At 41.5% G+C, this 20,140-nt stretch overlaps 1 protein-coding gene across 1 annotated transcript in view; it reads left to right on the forward strand.

Annotated features, from left to right (window-relative positions):
- Positions 1 to 11,800, forward strand: part of PWWP2A (PWWP domain containing 2A) — a 34,622-nt gene extending 22,822 nt beyond the window's left edge. The window contains exon 3 of the mRNA XM_083181686.1: positions 7,264 to 11,800. The gene's annotated coding sequence lies outside the window, so the exon portion shown is untranslated. The remainder of the gene's footprint in view (positions 1 to 7,263) is intronic.
- Positions 11,801 to 20,140: the final 8,340 nt, after the last annotated feature.

The raw sequence follows: 20,140 nt of genomic DNA on the forward strand, positions 1-20,140 counted from the left end.
CCAAACACTGCCATCTATTTGCAGCAAGTGAAACTACATCGACTAGCTTTCAAAGCATTTGCTTTGAGCAGGCTTACTAGTCCATATATGTCTAGTGTCCGTTTGTGTCCCCGAAAACTACAGCTTTCTCTCACACATGCACAAACACAGAGGCAATCACAATATACACATTTATTTATTGTATGTGCGAATGGTCCTGGGTATGTGGTAAGTGGTGCACCCATGGGGCCCTGGTTCAGTGAGCACAGGGAGGCGCAGTGGTTCCTGATTGTTATACACTACAAAAATGCTATGTATAACTTAGTGGTAAAGTGTAGACTTCCCCACTGATAACAGGAAATCCTGTAAATTTACATTGGGGATGTCAGCAGGGAGCAAGCAGTAAGAAATCAGCTGGGTAAATGCCATTTCTGGCAATAGGGTGACCAAGTATATATTTCATTCTTTTTAGGCCAGATATCTCCATTGTTCCTAAACGCATACATTATTTAACCCAGGCTTTTCTAATTGATAAGTGTATAGGGTAACCTCCTAGGGTTTTGGTAAGCAGGGGAATGCACCTGGCTTCACCTATAATGCAGTTACAATATAAACATTAAAACTTTATTGGTTCCTGAAAAAAGTGATGTTTTCTAGGATACACAAGTTACTTCCCAATTGAGCAAATGGAGATAATAAATGTAGGATAGCATAAGTCTGTGTAATCCTAAATTACACAATAATCTGTACTATATATATGTATTTGGGGGGGGGGGGGGCTACGGACTAGAGGGTTTCTCCCACTTCAGCATACATACATACATTATATTCAACTGGTCATTACCCCCGTTCATGAAGAGACTTCACAAGGTGTAGGCATACAGATTACTTGGTCTACAAAAGCAAAATATTTATTTATTTTTTTATGTGGGGGGAGGGGGGTGGTACATCGTGACAATGATGTAGGTGTTCTATTGAAGATTCTAGACCTTTAAATGTCTGTCATTTTACAGACGTGAGCTATAATTGAATGTAAAGAAAATCTGGTGCCCAAGGGTACTTTACATATACCTGGCAATCACAAATGTATATGTAATCTCCAGGATCTACAGATTCCAAATATGTTTCCTGTATTAGCGGTAGCTGGCTATAGGGCAAAATCCACTGGCTACTCCCGTATAGTACAGGCTACATTCACATCTGAGCACAACATTACATTGCCTGGTACAGCACTATTTATTGATTTATGAACAGTTTCTTATATAGCGCACCCCTATTCCGCAGCTCTTTACAGAGAATATAATGAACATTCATATCATTCCCTGCCCCATGTACCACATGTACATGCACGCACAGACATTCTAGGGTTAATTTGTTAGGAGCCAATTAACCTACCAGTATATTTTTGGATTGTGGGAGGAACCCGGAGGAAACCCACGGAAGTACAGGGAGAATACACAAACTTCGCACAGTTAGGGCCATGGTGGGAATTGAACCCATGACCTCAGTGCTGTGAGGCAGTAATGATTACCATTACACCGTCCGTGCTGCCCACAATTTATTTCAGAATGAAAAAAAAAAAGCATGTATACATGTTAATAATTTGTGCAGCTCTTAATTAAACTTGTTAAATTGGAATCGCACACCATTTGTTGTGAATATTCTATGGGGGGAATTGAGCTCTCCTTCATGTTTGGCTGCGGACATTGCGTAGAAAACAGCAGCAGAACATTGCTAGTTTTCCTGCACACAGCAGTGCAAGGGTAAATTGCTGAGATCTCGAGCTGATCTGGAACTGAATTCCCTCTATTGGTAGATTTCTTAATCTAAATGACATATTCTACAAATCTTATTGGCCAATTGTTAATCACACACACGTATATCACTCAGCTGCCTGTTTAGGAGTAGTATTGTAGTAATTAAAATCTAAAGTTTAAAGTGTAGTGCTCATTTCAGCACCCTGCACCTAATTAGGGAGGAGGGCATATTTTAGACGTGTGTATTGCTACAGTAGCTTTAGTGATACATCATGTATCAAATATTACCCGTCAAAATTAAAATATGTCCTCACTAATAAGGTGCAAGGTGCTAAAATGAGCACTTAGGTTGATTACTGAACACTAATTACGTAATCATAATTTTTAAATGGATCTTACTATCTGTTGTATTGAGGGTTCATATGTACTAAAATTTTACAAAGTAAAACAGTAGAAACAAAGTTTTAGATATGTTTGATAAACATATTTTACGCAACGAATAGTCAAGAAAAAAAGCTTTGGTTTAAAAGCCCAAAAATGAACAGGTGGAGAAATGCAAAGTCTGTGTATAATGATTTGGTTTGCATTTTTGATGATGCTAGAATTCTTTAGCGATGACCGTTTTATTCCTGCATTCCGATCAAACATTTCACTTCACTAATATCTCACTAGTTTTTGTCACCATGATTTTAAAGCTCCTTGTTTTCATGAATTCTTTCCTGCAAACAGAAACTGCAAATAAGATTTCATAAAAATATATTCATCTTTTTTTTATTTATTTTTATTTGAGGAGAATGGTTTTAAATTAAAAAAAAAAAAGTTTAAAATTTGTTTTAGATTATTTCCTTTTATGTGTATGATTTTGTTCAACATTTTCAATATCCAGTCTCATCGGTCATTTTTGTTTAAATTTTTAGTGAATGTGTTATGTGCCATATGTACAGTAGATTTGAAAGGCTCCCTAGGTCATCAGATGTGTATACAGTGAAAAATTTTAAATATAGAATTTGCTTTCAACATTGCAACAGTCTAACATTATATAATTCAATTTTGTTGTCTGCAGGTAACAAACCAGAACATCAAAATCTCCTATGATGTATATGAATGAATAATATGAATAATGAATTAACTTTTTCCTATCATATATCCACTGTTCAAGAAACCAACTGACCTTTTATTTCTTTTTAAAAAGAGAATGAGTTTGAAAATGCATATTTTAACCCTTTGAGTGCCAAGTGAATTTGTCAAAATAAGTAAAAATTGGCAAGCAATTTTTTTTTTCATTATTATGACATGTAATGTTAATCTCAAATAGGAAATATAATTTTTTTTGCACCACATTTTTTATTTTAATTTATATAACAAATGTGAGCGACGCTGGCATTTTTGGCAGATATTTTGAACATCTCTCATGATGTTGGCACTCAAAGGGTTAACCAGCAGTATACATACATACACACACACACACACATATATATATATATATATATATATATATATATATATATATATTTACCCAATAGTGGTATGGCGCCAACAATTAGAATGTAAATGTCCAAATAACACAATCGTATCCAATGAAGCACATAAGAGGAATCTTCCAGCACTTATTTATTGGTCTTCAGAGAATTATCTGAGTAAAATCAACGAGTAGACCGTTTCCAACGCGTTTCGTCTCAGACTTCATCAGGGAAAACATAAATCTTTTTGTGTAAGATTAAAGCGACTGGGTGAAGTGATTAACTTCTTATTTTTCTCTAGTGCCTCTATCTGTTTGAGGCTTGATATGTCCTAATTAATATGTCCAATTCTTACTGTGCAATTAAAAAGTTGGCAATATAATGCCTAAAAGATTAAAGAATAAAAGTAATCCAGTTGGCCTCCTCTCCCACAAATTAATTATACCTATAATGTGAATGGTAGGTCAATCATCCGGGATATGGTAAAAGAACTCCAACGCTGCATCAGCAGAATTCTGCTGGCCTTCTCTGGTGAGACCAGAGTGCTCAATAAATCCCCCCAAAAATTAACTGACTAATGTTAATTATGAATTGATTGTGTTCTGGTAGAACTGTCACTTCATTCAAATATTGAACACATTTTATATTGTATTTATTATATACCGCATCAAACATTGGTGTATGCCTTTAGAAGAGACTACTATGGGGAAACACAAAGTGGTAGAATTAAAGTTGGGAACAGGAGAGTAACTATATGGAACAACAGGTGTGATGGATAAGGGACCGGAGAGAATTGCTGTGCAGTATTTGGCTTGCATGGTGTCTGGATTGACAAGCTCTACATCCACTCTCCTGGTGCCAGCTGTCACTGCCGATTTGTTCTATGTAAACTTTTTGTATGTGGGCCTTGTGCTTTTTTACCTTTTGGGGTCCACTTAGGCACTGTTGACCCTGTAATCCAAACCCTCTATATTACTGAAATAGTTTTAGAACCATGCACAATGAAAGGTGTGGAAGATGTAACCACCCAAAGATACAGTAACATATCGCATGGTGATTGTATGCTTTTTTAGGGCTTGCGAGCCCGATGCGCTGCCGATGCGCGCTCCCATATGAGTGAAAGTCGGCAGTCAAATAGAGAGGACAGCCAAGACTATATAGTACAGATCTGCACTATATTGTCAAATTTGTGCCACTGCATGCATACCGTGCTATGCGAGTCCCAATACGATCTACCGTGTGTACACACCATAACAAATACATTTTATTTTTAATAAAATAAAATAAAAGAATCTCACAAAGAAAGCAGTTATATCCTCAAAATAACAATATCAGTTTTCCCTTTTCTTTCTCTCCTTCTCCATACACAGTAATAGGAGCAGTTAAAAGTCATATATAGGATGTAATGAGACCATCCCATAGCCAACAACATGAATCGATAGGGAACAATATATATATATATATCTTAAAATAGAAATACACATAACAAAAAAGTTAAATCACAGCGCACATCAAAACATCCTGGGCTTCCATATTAGGATACGGTGTAGACCAAACAGAGGGCAATATTAAATTAACAGGAAGAGAGTATCGTCTACAAATATCCAAGCAGCCAGTATTTATCCTGCACAGAAACAATATAACTCACAAATCAAACTCTTTACATGTTACATCTGCCCCACCTGCAGTGAACATGGTTTTGCCCATTTTGAGAACAAATTTGTACTGCGATCAGATATGATTAAGGGCCTATGTCCACAATAAGCACCATAAGTTGTGCCAAAGTCCATAAAAAGAAACCATCAGCTGTGTGCTAGAACTTAATGCAAAATAGTTCCTTAGAATAATGGGGATGTGGTTGGGCTATTCTGCACCCATTTGACCACATAGTGGTGTGATATATTATGCAATTATTTTGCAGAGACGGCCTCTAACAATACGAATATGAATTGTGTTTAACATTGTGAGTAAAGTAACACAAACAACAACACGCTTAGGGAGTACTTTCATTGAATTGCCTTGATTTGCAGCATTGTCACTGTACGCTGGGGAATCTATAATGTTCCTCCGCCCTAATGCTTGCTAATGTGTGCATTTGTGCGCAGAGCCGGGAAATGTAATATTATGCAATAATAGGTTGTGTACCAATGAGAACCTTATTTTTTTTATTATGTGCCGCTTAAAAGGGCATACTATATTTTTCCATAGAAACATAGTAAAGGTAGGTAAGAACCACTCAGCCAATCTAATATTGCATGGGCACACACCCTAGGGATTGTGGGAAGAAACCCAAACAGCATGGGAAGAACATAAAAACTCCACACATGAATTGAACACCTGACCTCAGTGCTGTGAGGTGGTAATGCAAAGCGTTACACAACGTTTTGCTTCACTATGAATGTATTTTTTGCTTAGATGTTTTTTTTGTCTTTCCGTACACTTGTGCTCCCTGATTTACACAAGGTGACTTGAATAGTTCCTTTGCCTACAATGTCTTCAGCATAACAATTCATTAACATAATAATAATAATTCTTCATATAGTGCCTGTCACTCCGTAGGACTCAAAGCACTTTACATTATTGCAGAGGCTGAGGCAGCTATCTTGGAGCTGTCAGTTGATTATATAAGTAATCAATAAAATTAGTCCCTGCCACTTTTGAGTTTACCATGTTTAATTAGACACACTAGGACAGTGATTCCCAAACTGTGTACCTAGACAACCGAGGGTGCCTCGAGGGACTTGCAGGCGTGAGCCGGGTTGGTGGTCCTGGACCAATTAATATTATGCATGGTCATTGTATTACGCAAAACCAGTGTTGGTAGCTTCTAATCATAAAATATGTGGACAAACAGATCTGTTCTAATGCTAGGTAAACACCAGAACGATCATGATCATGAGACGATCATACGATGGTCGCACGATCTCTTGGAGCACGCGATCTGCATACGATCCGATGACAATCTGTACCCAGTTGAAGGGATCGTTTTTAATTCCTGACTGCAGCAGGTAGGATCTGCAAAACGACCAGCTGGGACGCGCATCGGATCGGATTTGGATCTAAAACATGCCTAATTCAACCTACAATCGGTCGAGATTGTATCGAAATTGTGGGAAATGAGGCCAGATCGTTCTGGCGTGCGCCCAGCATTAGGTTCAACTTGGTGAGGGTTGAACCAAAGACTCCACTCTTGTGAACATGACTGTAGAAAGTGTGTCTGGGCTTGGGTAATAGGGTGGAGCCTAATGTAAGTGGGCATGGCTAAACATCCCAGTAAAACAGTATAAATCCATGATGCTACTGTGACTTTGAGGTAGGGAATTTAGGGAATATTAATTTATAGACTACATAGTTAATGGCGTTAAAAAAAAAGGTAGTGTGCAAAATTCAGGTGTACCTTTTCATGTGTCTATCTTTTTTAATGTTGACATTTTGACCCATGTCGACCTTTCCAATGTCAAAATTTGACCCTGGCAGCCGTGGCATTTTATTATGCGTGCACAAAAATAGGGTATGGTCTTGGCTCACAGGGGCCTACTGTGATTCATAGGGGTCTGGCTTGCCCCGTCTCTCTATGCCCGATGACTGAGCAGGAGGAGCTGTAACAGCCTTTGTCTGAGCAGAGGGCTGGGAGCTGAGTTCTCATTCAGCTCCGGTCTCTTCCTGTGGCCAGATTGGCCCATCAGCCGCTCTGGCATTTGACTACATAGTCAAAATCGAATTGAACTGGAGCGGTTTTCAGCTGCAGTCGATGCCAATTCAATCCCGATGCCCACTCCCGTTTAGCTGAAACCGCACAGAAAAATTGACTGTGCAGGCAAGACTATATAGTACAGATCTGTACTATATAGTCAAAATCAAATGCGTTTTGCTTGCTGTGCGATTCGATCCCGATCGAATGGCAAGGCAATCGCATTGTGTGTACGCACTTTTTTTCTCGATTAAACGATTTCCAATGATGCAGGAGATTCTAAAGCTCCTAATAACAGTATAGGAATTATCGCTATAAATCTTTATAAGCTCCAGACAATTCTTAATGAGCCTTTCCAATTTCTTTTCTTTTCTAGCGAATACACACTAGGAGCGGCCTGCGGGATTTCATGATGGCGCCCCCCAGTGGAGTTTTCCCATGGTACATGAATGTAAAAGGACTTTTTTTTCTCTGTTTCTGAGAAAGTATGAAGTATAAATTCTGAGCTGTGAGAAAAAAAATGTATATACAGATTGTTATATCTATTGTACATTTTATTTAAAAAGAAAAAAAAGATTAAAATAGTGGTAAGAAAATATTACAAAACGGAACGCATGAATCTGTAAAATGTTTACCGATGGACATTTTCTCATTTCTCCTGAAACACTTCATCCAAGGACTTTTATTCATGACGAAGATTAAGACGAACGACTCTTCAAGTGACTACAGTTTCTTTATATTTAATTTGTAACGTTGTGTATTTACATCATGTGTGTGTGTGTTTGTGTGTGTGTGTGTATAGAACTTCACAGTGTTAAATGCAGCTTAAAGCAACGAATAAGAAATATAGGTACAAATTAAAGTAGGACCAAGTTATTTATGGGAAGCAGTGAACCAGTATACGCACCAGTCATTGTAGGCATTTCATCCCTTGCTGACAGGGATGCATTTACCACTTAAGATCCCGTGTGCCAAGTGGAACGGGTCAAGGGTGTGGGATGCTGTAGGAATGCAGCCAAAGTACAGTAATGCTGGGTACACACCAAAACGATTTGGGCTCAATTTCGACGCATCTAAAGACCGATTGTATGTAAAAAAGAGCAGAATTGTATAATATGTTTTCAAGCGATTCCGATCCGGTGCACGCCCCTACCGGTCGTTTGGTTACTTTGAAGATTTTACCTGCTGCACTAAAGATTCATCATCTACATTGGGTTGGGTGCCGATCGTGTACTCCAATCCAAATGTGCGATTATCGTACGATTTCAGGAAATCGTTTCACGATCGTCACACCATCATGGTCATTCTGGTGTGTACCCTACATAACGGTGTCCCATGCAAACTACTAAACAGACATAAACGTGTCTGTCTGGAGTCAAATTACTTGAGGTTATTAGACCTCTAGTGCATGTTGCACATTGATGAATATGATGACGACATTTGTCCGGAATCAGATTGGTTGGATGTGTCTACTGTAAATACTTCCCAATTATGCTAATAGTATAGTGATATTGCTGCTGCACTGAGTGATTGGCTTGCATTAATGAAGTATGTTTCTTAGTCCATTTTTACAGGGTGAGGCTACTGAGTGGTTTCTTATGGTGTACTTTAAAAAAATAATAATTGTGTTTGACTATTTGTATTATTTATTAATTATACTCCGGCCATATACACATTACAGTATGTACTGATCTGGAGCAGGCTGGCATTGTCAGTTGGCCTCCTGTCCTGTTTGCACTCCCCTCTGCTGGAGTAACAAAGTGGGTTTCTTTTTTAAGAATGCAATTGGGTCCAAATCAAAAAGTTGTAGTGCAACTGGAAAAAAGATTCTTGTAAGCATATTTACAAATGTTCTTAATCATCCGTTTAATAAAAAGTCTGAGATTTCTAGAGAATGTTTAGTTGAGAAATGACGGCTCGCTACAGACTTACGTGAGAGCTGCAGTTCCTGCATGTGGTTCCATGCCGCTCAGTGACATATGATGGCACAGCATTTGAAAGACAGCAATTATTCAGAGGGACATCTGATTCCAAAACAAGGACACTCTCAGGGATATCTGTATTAAAAAAAAAAAAAATATATATATTCCCAGTAATATATAATATGGGTAAAACTACCAGAACAAACTGAGAAATCTGTTTCTCCAGACCAGAAAAGGTGCTATAATGGTATGTACACACGGTACAATCCAGCGTGAGATTTTCACTATATAGTCAAAAAGGCATGCGGATCGCACAGGTTTTTTACCTTGCGATCCCGATGCGGGCTCCCGTGACTGCACAAATCGAAACCCAGCAATGACTATATAGTGCAAATCTAATGCAGATAGCATGAATTGTATGTAAATAGCACGAGCTAGCCAAGATTGTATAGCAAGTAGAATAGCAAAGAAATCTCACCGTGTGTACACACCATAAATCTAAAGGTGCCCACACACTAGAAAGACCTGCGCATAAATTAGCCTTGAAATCTTTTGCCCGTCCTGGACAAAAGATTTCAGACAACTTCCACCAAAGACTTCTCTAAAGATCCCATGTGCGTTCCTATGGATCTTTTGCTAAATCTTCTGATCTTCCATGCAGCATAGGTACTTGGTTGCCCCACTAAAAGGGCCCGAAGCACACCTGCACACTAAATATATTATCATTTTTTGTCTTGTAATTCTCAAAAAATTACAAGAAAGACCCCAGATATCACTAGTATTAGCAGGGGGTGCTGTTCCCAACAGTCATGAATTGAACACTGTGTTTAAGTGTGCGTTCCAAATAACAGTCCCTTTTTTCTCTTTCATAAAACACTTTCATGCATCATGTAAGATCAGAAGATTTAGTAAAAGATCCGTGGGAGCGCACATCCGATCGATATCGGACGATTTATCATCATTAGGAAATCGGCCAATCAGCAAAAAAATCGTTCTAGTGTGTGGGCACCTTAAGGCAAGAGGTAGTCTGAGCAAATGAATACGTTATTAATAAACCCACACATCATAAATTGAAGTGCAGATCAGCAGTTACATTCCTATACAGTTAAATAGTTTTTTTTTAACAGAAAGAAAGCCTGGAGCTAATTGCGGGCTTATATTCGGTATTCTGTAGGTATTCAATGCAGATGTTCAGTCAGCTGTGGCAAGTTAAAATATGAAGCTGCAGTGGCTTCTCCAATCAGCTGCAGCGACTTATCCAATCAGAAGCAGCATATGCCACATCCAGCAGCAGCATGTGGTATAGCATGAAGATTGGAGGAGGAGGAGGAGGATGGATGTCACACATTGGTCTTCTGGATCTCCAGTTTGGGGAAAGGGGTTATAATGACAGTATTTGCAATTTCTCCTTAAAATAATAATAATTATTTTAATCTTGTTTTCTGTCGTCTATGTAATGAGTGAAATATGAAACACTGCCTGCCATTAAAACCACTCTTTGGGCCTAAATAAGCATTGGTCCCTCCCAGCGATGCAATTGCAATCAATGATAGTGCTTACATAACTATGATAGTTCCCTGCCAACGCAGCCTAGCTGTAAATGCAGGTACCATGCTGCCAAGTTATGGATTGCAGCCACTGTGTGTAATGCCACGTAGCCACCATGAACCCCCACGCAAACAGTCCAGACACACCTCCGGACACACCTCCGTTGTCCGGATCATACCTTCCCAATGCCACATCGCCGACCTCACTGGTATCTAAACTGTTTTAAATCCTTGCGCATCTGCAAAGTGGCATGTGCTGCTATCAGAAAATCACTGATTAGCAATTTTTGCTCAACTGTGACGGGTAGTGAATGAGGCCCTTTCTTTGCTTGTACAGCATTACTTCAATGTGTGTGTAAAGTCTAAACTCAATCATCACATAACAATCCTCTGTTCTCTGCAGAACATTGAAGAGACAGCTGTGTAGAACGCATTCTATTATCTTGTGTAGATAAATAGCTATAATTCTTAACAAATACAAGACAAAGGATGCAACGACAGAAGTTATTTTGTTTCTAAACATTGCTGTATGTTTCTCATGTTATATATAATCTGTGTTAATTAGGCATTGTGTCTTACTCTGTTCAACAACCAGCTCACTTATCATTTCACATTTTTGTATATATTTCCATTAAAATTTGGATTTATTGACCATTGGCTTGTATATGTCCTTTTGCAACTTTTGGGCTATCCTATTAGCCCCGTCAAGCCGGCACACTGAACCTGTGTGTTATCGGGGCGAAATGTTCTTCATCTGCAATCTAATTTAAAAAATATCGGCAAAACATTCAGAATAATAGTATTAATGTTGTTTTTTTTTTGCTCCCTTTTTTTTTATCAAGGGTAATTGGAAACACCCCTTAGGCTATGTCACATGACTGAAAAGCACTGAAGGGAATGAAGGAAATGCGTTATATTTAGTAACGTGCAGAACCAACACAATGTATGAATGCAATCTGAAGGCGTTGCTGAATGTAGGAATATTCAGAAATTGCAAGTGACATCACTGAATACTTGAGACTATTAATCCAGCCAGCAGTCAGCCGTTCTTCAGGTGATCAGAGGGGGGTGGTACAGGGGTCCGACAGTCGGGATCCCGACAGTCATTAGGACCCAGACAGTATGGTGAGCGCAACAAAGCCCCTGGCGGGCTCGCTGCACTCACCACGCTGCGGGTAGCGAGCCACCTATTCTATTCTCCATCTATGGGGGTCATGGACCCCCACGAGGGAAAATAGACGACGGCCGTCGGGAACCCAGCTGTCTGTGTTTTGCCAGTTTACGAATTCACCGCCATGCAAACAGGTCTGAATAACCCTCTGTATCTCTTTCTGGCAAACAAATGAAGGACATACTGTATAAATTAATTATTTATGCTGCTTTCAGACCTCAAAACTGGCTTTGACCAGGTATTTTAAAATGTTTCTAAAAACGGGTCTGCCAGCTAAAACCTCTTTCACACTGCATGCCTTTAAACGGTATTTCAGTGCAGTTTTTGTCCTTAAACTGTATTTCAGTGCAGTTTTTGTCCTTAAACTGTATTTCAGTGCAGTTTTTGTCCTTAAACGGTATTTCAGTGCAGTTTTTGTCCTTAAACTGTATTTCAGTGCAGTTTTTGTCCTTAAACGGTATTTCAGTGCAGTTTTTGTTCCTTCACAACACTGAACCCGTTTTAACCCATAGAAAACAGTGGATGAGAAAAACGGGTCTGAAACGGGTAGAACCCTGCTTTATTACCGTTTAGAAATACCAGTTCAATAGAACCGGTAAATTCATTCTGCACCTTTCAGACTGCACAAATTACCGTTTTAAAATGGTAAAAAAAACCGGCAAAATAACGGGTAAAAAGTGCGGTCTGAAAGGGGCATAAATTACATAATTATAAAAATCTGTACTTTCACTGAATTATTTTGAAATGGAAGCTACAAAACATCACTCTTATGCTCAATTTTCTAAATTCTCAAACTATTTTGCTCTGGGACCTCATCAGACAATACAATAATTCCAGGACACCAGCAAGTTACCGCAGAATGGTACACTTCCATCAAAGAGTGTTTTTCACTGAAATAAATTGGAAGTAATGAAAGTAATTGGCATCCATTATTTTCTGTTCCATAGTTAATAGAAATACTTAGCATTAGGTTTTTAGTTCAACAGAATGCTTGAAATAAATAAATAAGTGAAAACAGCATGGACAAAAATGATTGGGCCCTGTAATCTAATATTTTGTTGCATAATCTTAAAGTTTTCGGTGCTTTTAGCAGTGTATTAAGTAACAGTATCCTGTTGGAGGACCCGTAACCTTTGAATGAAACAGCTTTCTGCCACTACAAGTGTAGTCAAAGCAACATCAAGCCACTTGGGTATGGTCTTAAAGCATTTACCTTTAACACGCTTGTCCTGTCTATGATTTTCTTTCTGCTCTCTTTAAGCTACACCCTCCTTAGTTTTGTCTTGTCTGTGTCCAGTGTGGTGCACACGATGATACCAAACAGCAGAGTGACTACTTTTCTCCATGCGTGATTTTAACTTAAGAAAAGCAATTCGTTTAAAATATCACAAAATAGCTTTTAAGTTAAAGGGTACTCTTTACCTAGAAGGGCGCCCGCGATTGGAATCGCGGGCGTAAAAAATCGCGGTCATCGCGGGCACATAAAAATCGGCTGCCCGCGATGACCGCGATTTTCCCATAGGGAACAATGTTAAAAAGGATGATTGACCGCGATTTTAATGTAAAATGCCTCAATGCCCGCGATTTTACCATAGGAATCAATGTTAAATGGGCTACAGAGCCCAAATAGGCACAATTAACCCTTAAATGTCCCCCCAAATTTTTAACGCCACCCCACGATCCACGCCAACCCGAAGCGTGGCGAGCGCAGCGAGCCCGCGAGGGGCGGCGGTACGCGTCCTCCGACCTTTTCATGCCCTACTATCCACGTCGGCGTGGAGTTGAGAATAGAATAGTGTGGCGAGCGCAGCGAGCCACCGAGCCCGAAGCGTGGCGAGCCCCGCGAGGGGACGTGGATACCTTCACAGGTAAACACGTCCCTTCGCGGACTTCACAGGTGTCCGCGTCGCCACGGACACCTGTGAAGCCCGCGAGGGGACGCGTATAACTGTGAAGGTATCCGCGTCCGCTCGCCACGCTTCGGGCTCGGTGGCTCGCTGCGCTCGCCACACTATTCTGTTCTCAACTCCACGCCGACGTGGATAGTAGGGCATGAAAAGGTCGGAGGATGCGTACCGCCGCCCCTCGCGGGCTCGCTGCGCTCGCCACGCTTCGGGTTGGCGTGGATCGTGGGGTGACGTTACAAATTTGGGGGGACATTTAAGGGTTAATTGTGCCTATTTGGGCTCTGTAGCCCATTTAACATTGATTCCTATGGCCAAATCGCGGCCATTGAAGCATTGAATGTAAAATCGCGGTCAGCACAAAATTTAACATTGAACCCTATGGGAAATCGCGGTGATCGCGGGCATCGCGTCGCGGCCGTTAATGTACTGCCCGCGATCACCACGATGGGCGCCCTTCTAGGTAAAGAGTACCAGTTAAAGTTTTCAGTAAGAATGAACCATTGTTTGAGTGAGCTGTAAGTATTCCAACAAATGTGTCTATGGGCGGTATTAAATGTGAATACCTGCGAGGTGCAGCGAATCCTTTTTTGGATTCGCTGCACATTCGCCACGTTCCGGAGCCAGCGGGCTCCGGTATTCAACGTGTCAGGGGCTCGCTGCCCCTGACAGGCGAATATGAGCTCCTGCCTTTGGTCTGTATATTATTCTATGCAGTTATTTGTTGTACGATTATTTTATTTATTTATATATATATATATATGGCTGTCCTTTTGTACTGTTATTTGCTCAATCACTCTGAATAAACATTTGAATAAACAAAGGTTGTTGGTGCTTTGTACAGCCTGAATTCCTAGATGGTTTATGTACAAATCCGATGGGTGAGGTCTGCACATGACCGGAACAGGTCTTGCTATATCGTTTGGAAATCCCCATCAGCCATGGTCTGTTCGTTGGAGGCATGCTTGCTGGACCCAGATGTCCAGATCGGACGGCCAGTCTAAGTAAGCATCGGCATATGCAGGATGACCAGTGCCTAAGACAGGGGGTCCCAATCTTTTTTGATTCACGGCACCCTAGAGTATCAGAATTTTTTCACGGCACCCCTAGGCCCAAAAAAAATTAATTAGATTGGGTTTATCTGTGATTCTTAGGTTCAGTCATTTGGTAAAGGGCAGAATTTGCTTCTGTTTGTACACATTTTATTATTGGCAGCCACCAGCATTGCTTTTGCTCATAAATAATTAACCATTAATAATTTGAGTTGGTCCTGGACTACCAACCCAGGGCACCCCTGCATGTGTCCCGAGGCACCCCAGGGAGCCACGGCACACAGTTTGGGAACCATTGACCTAAGAGCATTGCCATTATAATCTGAGGCTGCATCCCTGCAATGAAATCTCACAACTGCATTCAGGAAGAAGCCATCACCTACAGACACCTCCTGCGGTCTTGAATTTTAATCACATGGAATTGTATAGCTGCTTTTCTTGTAGCGGTGCAATGCCTTTGAATTGTGGGATCTGAGTTGCATATCCAAGTACTACTAGTGGGATTGACTGAGATTTGCACACACACCCGATGGTTTACGTATAGAAATCCAATGTTAGGGTCTACACTTATGCAGACAAGATCCTACAATATCGCCCCCAGTCCCACCTGAGGCTGTGTACACACGGGGGCAATTTTGTCTAATATCGCAGGAAATATGGTTGCTGAGCGACCATAATGCCCGCGATGGGAGTGTGCACCGGCGATATATCACCGGGTGCGTGCTCCAGTTTTCTCCCCCGTAGTGATTGCTGGTTGCAGGAACATGCTCCTGTGACCAGCTGATTCCCACTGCCGGGCTCCCTCGGCAGTTTCTTTTTCATAAGCGACCATCTCCCCCCGTGTGTACAGGGTTTAAGCCACAGCATCAGAATCAACTTTATTGGCCATGCATACTAGGATTTTTTCGTGGATTGCGGTGCAGCTCCAAGCAAGGGTACACGAGGGAAGGCGTGACATTCATTACATTACAGCTGTTGCACACACATACAATGGTCAGTTTACGTGTTTAAGTATAGTTAGACAAATAGGGAAGCGGGACCATTTGTCTACAGCAAAAAGATAGACAACCATTAGTTAGACATGCCAAAAGGTCGACATGCATAAATGTCGACACTGCTATTAGGTAGACAGTCAAAAGGTCGACATGGTGTTTTTCAGGTTTTTTTTTAACCCAAATGTCGACACAGTTGACATGGATACAGTTTGAAGTGAACCGCAGACGCTCGTGTGCTTCGGGCACGGTGCCTCGCTGCGCTCGGCACACTATTTTATTCTCACACGTCGCCCTAATGGATGGTAGGGCATGAAATACCGCCTGTCGGCACATGTTGGCTCAAAATACAGTGGAAAACCCCATGTCGACCTTTTGACTGTCGACCTAGACACTGTCAACCTAATGGCAGTGTCGACCTTTTGGCATGTATAACTAAAGGTGTCGACCTAATGGTTGTCTATCTTTTTGCTGTAGACAAATAGAGTATTGGGATTAGCAGTAGTTTGTACATTGTTCAATTCGTGAATAGCTATCAGAAAGAAGCTTCTTGCAGTTCTTGACAATTTGGCAGGGATGGACCTGAAGTGTCCACCTGATGGGAGAATGTCAAATAAGTTATGTCCAGGGTGAAGCTTGTCTGCTGTAATCGTCCCCGCACGCTTCTTGACCCTCGCTGAGTATAGTTCCTGTACAGGGGGAGGTCAGCCCCAATGATTTTCTCTTCTGTCCTCACCACCCTTCGTTTGTCAGACTGGTATGCCCCTCCGAACCAGATTGTGAGCATAGTACGGACTGCAGGATAGCAGTGTAGAAGACACGCATCAGCTCTTGTGGGATGTCAAATTTCTTGAGTTGTCTCAGAAAGAACAGCCGCTGCTGGGCCTTCTTGACAGTAGTTATTATGTTGGGACCCTATTTGAGGTCAAGGGAAATTATTTTCCCTAGGAACTTGAAGGTCTCCACCCATTGTTGGAAATAACTAGTGGGACCAAGGTGTTCGGTTTTCTTCTAAAGTCTACCACCATCTTTACTGAGTGACATGCTTGTCCATTTTCCAAAATGTGGCTGTAGTGCCCAAGTTGTGTAGGTGTGTAAGGGGCTGGGTTGTCGGACACAGACATCCTGGATCTGCCATCTGAGTAAGCTTCGACTTATGCATACTGACTGAGTTCCGCAAACAAGGACACCGCAACGGTGATCTGATGCTGTGTCATTTGCATTTCATTGTGTGGTATTGTTCAGCCGCTTCCCTGCAGCTAAGCAATATCTTACAAGTCAGAATTAAGCCCTACGTCTATAGCAGGTCTTAAAAGCAGAGATTCACCTCCAGATGATCTCTACAGTATATAGATACTGTATAAGCACAAGGCTTTAATTTTTGCGAGCCCGACGTAATCGCAAAAATTTAAGCCTCGCAAAATATTTGGTACTTGTTTCCTAGCACGGCGCCCACGATATTAGATTGTATACCATCTAATCACCTCGCATGCCGGTATATGGAATGCGATGTGATTAAAAATAGTATAAGCACCCTAATGTGGAGTTGATTTTATATAGTGTGGCGAGCCCCGCGAGGGGATGCGTACTACTTCACATGTATTCTGCGTCCCCTCGCGGGGTTCGCCACGCTTTGGGCTCGGTGGCTCGGCACACTATCTAAAATCAACTCCACACCAACGTGGATAGTGGGTGTATGAAAAGGTCGGAGGACACGTACCGCTGCGCTCGCCACGCTTCGGGTTGGCGCTGATAGTGGGGGTGGCTTGGGGGTGCTTTTAACATTGTGTTTCAAGGAAGCAAAATATCCAGCATAAATCTGGAATGCCTGGAGCAATTGTGTCAGGGATGCAAGATGGCAGCATTGCATAACATAAAAGGGGGTAGAGAACATGGGGTTTAGGAAAAAAAAAAGTGCTCAGATACAGCAGCTCACAAGTCAGGTGTATGCTGGTCACACTATAGGCATGGCGAACAGTTAAGCTTTAAAAAAAAAAAAAGGATAAAGTTTGCGTTATTAATTGCACAACCAAAACCGAGCACCACCGGGTACCTCAGCTAGTAGATAATATCGTAGGCTCCATCAAGCTTTCAAAATATTTCAGCATTTAGTAGTCATTCACATGGATTCAGTATTGAATCCCGGCGGTCGGGATCCCGGCGTTCAGAATCCCGACAGCCGAAATGCCGACAAGGGGGGGACGTGGATCGCCCCCCCTTGCGGGCTCGCTGCGCTCGCCACGCAGCGGGCCCGGTGCCTCGCTACGCTCGGCACGCTATTTTATTCTCCCTCCAGGGGTGTCGTGGACACCCCAGGAGGGAGAAAGTGTCGGCATTTCGGCGGTCGGGATTCCGGCGTCGGGATTCTGAACGCCGGGATCCCGACCGCCGGGATCTTAACTGCATCCCATTCACATAACCTGGGAATTACAGAAGGGGTAATATGTTCCTATAGATTGTAAGCTTGCAGCAGGACCCTCCTACCTCCAAGTCTGTCTGTTGTTACCCAGTTTGTTTTATCACTGTCTACTATTGTAAAGCGCAACGGAATCTGCTGCACTATATAAGACACTGTAAATAAATCAATAAATTGTAAATTGCCACCCCCTACGGTTCTAAGCATTATATTATTTGCTTCGAAACGTTGTTATGTAGCACCTGTTGCTTCTTTCAGTGTTGTAGATAAGAGAAGAGGAATGTTAATCAATGAACTAAAAGGCCCTACACATGCGCCAACAAGCAGTCTGACTCAGCACACGGCGCTGCTGAGCGCCGTGTGCTGAGTGAGGTGTCAGGGGCATTGTTCTCTGTTGGCTGCGTGCAGGTTATTCATCGGTCGGGGCCAGTGTTCTCAGCTGAGAACACTGCCCCTGACACCTCGCTCAGCACACGGCGCTCTGCAGCGCTGTGTGCTGAGAGAGACAGAGCGGTCTGAGTGAAGTAGCTTGTTATTGGCGCATGTGTAGGACCCTTCAGTACAATAATATATTATTGTGAGTCTAAGAAACATCACACCATCCAAATGAAAGATTTACAAGAAATATTAAACTTTTTAGAACCTTATTGTGAGAGAACAATGTTCGATACGGTGAATATTTCTTATTTCTTTCTCCAAAACCAGAGACCACCCACAAGACAGTGCACCAGAACTGTAATGCATGCGACTAGAAGCAGGAGAACACTGATGTTATTCTTCTTCACATAAAGCTAGTTACACAAACTCTCTCATATCTTTTAGAATAAAAATTAGCTCCATACATTAGATATGGTCAACTAGCTAAGCCAGCTCGATGCAAAAGCTTCGAAAGTTAGTCTGCTAACTTGTGATTGCCTCTGTGTTTCTATATATATGTGAAAGAAATGTAGCTTGACTTGCTGCCAGCAGATGGCAGTGTTTCGGTTGCACACAGATACTAGAAACATATCAGAGGAGTGTCTGAGGCAAGCTAAAGCTTTGTTTTCTTTAAGGTGCTTATTTGGTACATTTCATACTTTGTAGGTGTTTAAAAACTAGTTTGTTTCACCTTTATTCCCCCCTTTAATTTTATTACCTAGCCCCATATTAGACTGGTACAATGTTATTTATTGCCCCTCGCTCATTTCCAGAGCAACAAATCAGGCACACCTAAAATTTCTCTCCAATCTTTTAACAAGATACCAAATAAAACAGATACTGGAGAACGCTCAGGCAAAGCAGAGGTCACAAACCAATATTCTGGCAACAGAAAAAAAAAATGGTTGTAAAAAAAATACACAACCATATCAATATGTGCTTAAAACTGTCCAAATTTTGACGCGGTTAGCAAAATGGTTCAAATGTTGATATAGTATATGTCAACATCACCACAATGTTGACATTTTCATAAGGGTTACAGACCGAAATCAATGGAAATTAGAGTGTCAACATAACAATAGCGTTGGTGAATGTAAACATGGTTAGTTTTAACTAGGGATGCCAATCCCGGAATTCGGGATTGAAAAATGCCCAATCCCAGGATTGGCTCCCCTAATAATAATAAAAAAAAATCACCCCGGCCGTCCCGCATATTTACTTACATGCGTGGTGTGACTAGAAGTCGGGCAGGCTGATGGTGCCAGCGCGGGTGGGCGGGCCCAAGACACCCACCCAGGACGGAGGCGCTGATAGTGCCAGGGCATGCCCAAGACTAACAAAGCCAGGAGGAGGAAGGCAGGCTACTTTGTCTGAGCAGCGTGACCTCTGACCTTGTCCTGCTGCGCAGAGCCGCACTGCCAGGGAAGGGAGAAGCCAAGCAGCCTCTGAGCACTAGCTCTAAGGCTGCCCAGCATTAGACTGCACATGCGCAGTCTAATCCCAGGATTCAAATTCCGGTGGTTTGGCCACCCAAGTTTTAACATCATGAACAAATGTCAACATTGAGACCGTTGATAAAATGTACCACACCAATCATAATACCCCAAAAACACACACACACACGTTTCAGTGTGGTCATTAATTCCCAATGGAGTCAGAGGCTGAAAATTGTTCAACCTTATTAAAAAGACAAAACAAAAACAAAAACAAAAAAACCCTCCATTACTGGATGTGCAATAGGTCAGATTTAAACAAGGATAAAACAATTGTTAAGTAAGAACCCTCTCCTGATTAAATGAATAATATACTCACAAAAGGGACTGACAATCAAG

Source organism: Crinia signifera, chromosome 4 (genome assembly GCF_055691185.1).
Source record: "Crinia signifera chromosome 4, ASM5569118v1, whole genome shotgun sequence".
NCBI classification, from domain to species: domain Eukaryota; kingdom Metazoa; phylum Chordata; class Amphibia; order Anura; family Myobatrachidae; genus Crinia; species Crinia signifera.